The sequence below is a fragment of the Salvelinus sp. IW2-2015 genome, linkage group LG22 (assembly GCF_002910315.2).
Source record: "Salvelinus sp. IW2-2015 linkage group LG22, ASM291031v2, whole genome shotgun sequence".
Lineage (NCBI taxonomy): Eukaryota > Metazoa > Chordata > Actinopteri > Salmoniformes > Salmonidae > Salvelinus > Salvelinus sp. IW2-2015.
Window position 1 is genome coordinate 14998925 of NC_036862.1, and position 6173 is coordinate 15005097.

Here is a 6173-nt window from a genome sequence, read left to right on the forward strand (position 1 = left end):
AATGACTGGAACTGTGGCTGTCCTGTGTGTGTGGGGCCTTTAAAAGCTGATTTAATGCTATGAGCTAGAAGTTACTACTACTAACATCGGGGTGGCTAAAGGTCTATAGGGTAGGCAAACTTCATTAACATACACACTGTGTGTGTGGGTGTGTGTGTGTGTGTGTGTGTGGTGTGTGTGTGTGTGGTGTGTTGGGTGTGTGTGGTGTGTGTGTGTGTGTGTGTGTGTGTGTGGGTGTGTGTGTGTGTGTGTGTGTGTGGTGCCTTTGTGTGTGTGTGTTTGCAGTATGCTTCATAATCACACGGAGCAGCCCACCACCAGGCTTGTGCTTTAGCATTACTGTGATGAAAGGTCAAGAGCAGATCACTGACCCACAAGTAAATTTCTTAACCAGAAGCATTTTCCCCGCCTCGAAAACAGAGGAAGTGGTCATGTTGTACCTAGCTTATATTCCTAGCCTCATTCATAGCCTCATATCAATAAAAATGGGATCCCTGTAATATAATCTCTGCTTGTGCTTTGTGACTGTGCCCTGTTGACTTACAGTATATCATGCTATCCTTTGTAGACATAGATGAGTGCAGCTCGGGCCAGGCCATGTGTGCCCATCGCTGTGTCAACACCCTGGGCTCCTTCAGCTGTGTGTGTAACCCTGGCTTTGAGCTGGGCGCTGACGGCAAACAGTGCTACCGTGAGTACACATGATCATTTACATTAGAGTCATTTAGCAGATGCTCTTCTTACCCAAAMCGACTTACATTCAGTAAATTCAACTAAAGCAGGCAAAATCACAGTTGTGTAATATCATAGTTAAGGCCAAAAAGAAGCCTGGGTCCCTCGTCGTAGGCTTATAACTAAGGACAGGAGTTTGTCCTAGTCAGGTGACATGATCGGGAAAATCTCCCTGACCCTAATTGTAGTATGTTCTTGTGACGCTAATGTGTGGAAGATGGCTAATGTGTGAAAGATGGCTAATGTCTTGGTTTATTGCAAACGGGATACTGTTGTTGGGTGCCAGCCTTCACTTCACTGGTTGTATCCTCCTATTTGCAGGTATTGAGATGGAGATCGTGAACAGCTGTGAGAAGAACAACGGAGGATGCTCCCACCACTGTGAACACACRACCAACGGACCTCTCTGCTCCTGTAACCAAGCATACCAACTGGCTGAGGACAGGAAGACCTGTGTGGGTAAGTACTCTTTGTTGGGTCATCATTGTCAGAGCTTGTCAGAGTTTTTCCTGGTCAGGTCAAAAGGTAAGGAAAAACTCCTGGTTTAGTCATTCTCATTTAGTCAATTTCAGTCTTTAGTCTACGGCGAGTATAGAAGGAACAGATCAAATATGGGTCTTGTTCATTAAGCACCAAATATATACAGTACCAGTCAAAAGTTTGGACACACCTACTCATTCAAAGGTTTTAATTTATTTTTACTATTTTCTACATTGTAGAATAATAGTGAAGACATCAAAACTATAAAATAACACATATGGAATCATGTAGTAACCAAAAAAGTGTTAAACAAATGTAAATATATTTTATATTTGAGATTTTTCAAAGTAACCACCTTTTGCCTTGATGACACCTTTGCACACTCTTGGCATGATCTCAATCAACAGGTGTGCCTTGTTAATTTGTGGAATTTKTTTCCTTCTTATGCGTTTGAGCTGTGTTGTGTTGTGACAAGGTAGGGTTGGTATACAGAAGACAGCTTTATTTGGTAAAAGGCCAAGTCCATYTTATGTCAAGAACAGCTCAAATAAGCAAAGAGAAACGACAGTCCATCATCCTCTAAGGCAGGTATTCCCAAAGTGGGGTACGCGCAATGCCGTCAATGCCTCACCCAAATGTGATTCACATTTTTTTTATTTATTATTATTATACAATTATAAATGTATGTTTTCTTCACATTTTCTAACAGTAGATTTATATTTTCCAACAGGGCTATACCTTTGGGTGAGTAGCCTCGTTTCGCTGCCAAAAAATAAAATTAAACCATCTAGTGTTCAGCGAAATAACAACACAATGTTAAATACAGATAGCCTGTATTTGACAAATAAGCCACGTGAGTTTTTTGAGCGAGAATAATGACAACTTTCAAGTAGTAAGACATGTATAAAAGCAACAGATACCATTAATAAGAAGGGGCTAGAAGCACCTTATATGGTGAGCTACTGAGTAGCTAGGACAGGCAAGCACCCACTATTGTGGAGAACTTAATTCTTCCTGCTGCCGCGGGTATGGCTGGGACGGACAATGCTGGGGGAAAAGGCCCAAAAAACTATTGTCACGGTGCTGACTTTTGCCCATCGCCTGCAGCAAAAGCCTCTATCCCGTCCTCTGGCTAGGCAGAGTACTTTAGGATTTTAGTTACTTCGGTGTAACAAGGGCCTAGCCGTGCGGCCCTACCAACCCTTCTATTTATTCGTACTGGCCCTTCGCGTGAGTTGGGTTTGTTCCTTCGTTCACGTTGTCACTCCCTTATTTCCCCGGTCTAGTGTGGGGCCTTGGATAGATGAGTACTTTATTACTTTATGTTTATAGATTCTTCCTATACTCCCTTACCTTGTGTCTTCCTCTCTTATATATCAATACCTAATAACTAATCTTCCGTTAGTTATTATGCTCGTCAGCTAGTAGTCACTTGGAAACTAGTATTGTTATATGTTTGACTTTTCCAAAGATATATTATTGTCCACACAATGAAATATTCTTTAGTGCTATCACTTTAACCAAAGGCGTTTGCTCTCCAGGTAGGTTCTCTGGCCTACTTGTCAAAGTTTAAAGCTTTTATTTAAGTCATTCTGTTTTTTGTCTTATACACGTTATTACAGTTAAATGGTTATACAGTCCTAATACATCAATAATGCTCAATCAATCCTTAATGCGTTATGCTATGCCAGATACTATTGCAAATACAATCAGCTTAAACACTTCTTATAACTCTTAAACAAAGCAAATAACAATATATTTACCTTAAGCTCTATTCCCTTGGTCCTTCCCGAAACTGGTGTCTATAAGAGTAATATTGGCAGCCTCTGCTGTGTATAATATTTCAATCTCTTATTGTCTCCAAATTTCTTATGTTTACACTTTTCACTGCCTACTGCCTAGATACTGACTCCTTTTTTGATGACCCTTGGCTCTCTACGAGGCTTACTTATATCTGGGCTTTTTCAATCTTTCAAACTGAAGTTGTCTCTGGTACTCCAAAAGATAGAACTTGTTGCTCTCCAGGAGATTTCTCTCCTACACAACTGCGTCCTTTTACTTTTTTAAATGGAGTGACTTTCCAGAGGATACAACACAATTCTCAAGATATACCAGTCTATATATTGCTCGTGCCTTAATGTCAAAGTAGTCAATACAAGCAGAGTATAGTGAAAAGTAATTTACCTTGTCTGATGATTCTCTATGATGTCCAAATCATATGTGTTGAGGATCATCAGACAAGGAATACAACGAATAAATAGAAGGGTTGGTAGGGCCGCACGGCTAGGCCCTTGTTACACCGAGGTAACTAAAATCCTAAAGTACTCTGCCTAGCCAGAGGACGGGATAGAGGCTTTTGCTGCAGGCMACGGGCAAAAGTCAGCACCGTGACACTATACAGACAATGCCTTCATCAAACAACACTGTTTCACGACACATCAGTGACATGGCAGAATATGTTTTGAAACAATTACTGCTTTGCACACAAGCCAGTGAATTATATGCGTTACAGCTGGATGAGTCACCAGACGTGGCGGACCTGACAACGCTCCTGGTATATGTCCGTTACGTTTATGGAGGGTCAATTAAGGAAGACATCCTCTTCTGCAAACCACTGGAAACCAGGACAACATGAGAGGATATTTTTTAGAGGTCGACCAATTATGATTTTTCAACGCCGATACCTATACCGATTTATTGGAGGACCAAAAAAAGCTGATACCGATTAATTGGCCGATTTTTATTTATTTATAATAAATACAATTACAACAATAACTGAATTAACATTTTATTTCAACTTAATAATACTAGCATCAATAAGAATCAATTTTGCCTCAAATAAATAATGGAAACATGTTCAATGTTGGGTTTAAATAATGCCACAAAACAAAGTGTTGGCGAAGAACAGTAAAAGTGGCAATATGTGCATGTAACACGCTAACGTTTAGTTCCTTGCTCAGTGAACATGAGAACATATGAAAGCTCGTGCTGCGCCTACCACCGCTCAGTCAGACTGCTCTATCAAAATATCAAAATCATAGACTTTAATTATAATATAATAACACACAGAAATTAGGTCATTAATATGGTCAATCCGGAAATATCATTTCGAAAATAAAAAGTTTATTCTTTCAGTGAAATACGGAACCGTTCCGTATTTTATCTAACGGGTGGCATCCATAAGTCTAAATATTCTGTTACATTGCACAACCCTTTAAATTGTTATGTCATAATCTACGTAAAATTCTGGCAAATTAGTTTGCATATACGAGCCAGGCGGCCCGAAACTGTTGCAATATACCTGATCTGCGTGCAATGAACGGCAAGAGAAGTGACACAATTTCCCTAGTTTGTCCCGATCGTTTTGTAGTCGTTACGATTAACGCCAAGAAGCGCAGCTGCGTAAGAGTTTCCACATGTTTAATTAAAGAACTCACCAAAACAAATACATGAACAAAATGAACATCGTGAAGTCAAATGCACGTGCAAACACTGGCAACCCTTATCACACCTCTAAAACAAACCAGGGATCCACAAAAACCCAGTGAGGAAAAGCGCTTGCTATCATATAGATCCCAATTCAGTAGACAAGCAATAATCCGCTGCCTCTGATTGTGAAGCCAGTCACACAAGGCCAACACTCAGAGACAATCATAACTAGATAACCACCGCTAATCACCCCTCTACCTAACCAACCATAGAAGAATAAAAGATTTCATGGTCAGGGCGTGACAGTACCCCCCCCCCTCTCCAAGGTGCGGACTCCGGCCGCAAAACCTGACTTCGGACTTCCGGCCTGACTCCGGCCGCAAAAACAAACCCGACGTTTAGATACCACCCTCTAGGGGGAGAGTCCGGTGGGTTATCTAACGTCGGGGCGGCTCCGGTGCGGGGCGAGTAACCCACTCCGCTCGCGGATACATCAGCTTTTGGTGGCGGCTCTTGGTGCGGGATCGGCGCCGGAAGCTCCGGACCGTGGATTGTCACCGCGGAGGAACGGACCGTGGGTCGTGCGTCGAGGGGACAGGAGTACCGTGGGTCGTCGCCGGAGCCGGACCCGTGGGTCGTCGCCCGGAGGAACCGGAACCGTGGATCATCGCCGGGAACTCCGGACCGTTGGATCATTCATTGGAGCTCCGGACTGGAAACCTCGCCGGAGGCTATGGAGCTTGGAACCCTCCGCCAGAGGCTCTGGACTTAGGAACCCTCACGGAGGCTCTGGACTTGGAACCCTCGCTGGAGGCTCTTGGACTAGGAACCCTGCGCTGGAGGCTCTGGACTATGGAACCTCGCTGGAGGCCTCTGGCTGGGAAACCATCACCGGAGGCTCTGGACTGGGTAACCCTCGCAGGAGGCTCTGGACTGGGACCGTCGCTGGAGGCTCTGGGACTGGGGACCTACTGCTTGGAGGCTCTGACTAGGAACCCTCGCCTGGAGGCTCTGACTGGGAACCCTCTGCAGGAGGCTCTGGACTAGGCAACCCTCGCTGGAATAGGCTCCTGCCTTGGGGCGGGACTGGACGCGTGCTTGATGGACATGCGGCGCGAGGAAACTCCTGGCATGGAGCTGGGGGTTCTGGATGTGGACCGGTCGCAGGAGGGTTCCGGACGCGTGGACCATCTCAGGAGGTTCGGACTGTGAACAGTAGCCAGAAGCTCTGGGACTGGGGACCGTTCGCTGGAAGCTCTGAACTGGGGACCGCGCTGGAAGCTCTGGACTGGGGAGGCGCATGGAGGCCCTGATGCATGGGGCCGGATAGGTGGCACGGACTGGGGACATGCATTCAGGGCGAGGTGCGGGGAGGCAGGCACAGGACGTACTGACTGGGGAATCACGCACTTCAGGGAAGAGTGGCGAGGAGCAGTCACAGGAGTACCTGACTGGAAAGGTGCCATTGAGGGGATTGCGAGGAGTCAGGCACAGGCGTACCTGACTGGTGATTACGCACTTCAGGGAGATTG

The 6173-nt window shown here is 44.9% G+C and overlaps 1 pseudogene; it reads left to right on the forward strand.

Moving 5' to 3' along the window:
* LOC111949760 (multiple epidermal growth factor-like domains protein 6) overlaps positions 1 to 6173 on the forward strand; it is a 123446-nt pseudogene that overhangs the window by 55730 nt on the left and 61543 nt on the right.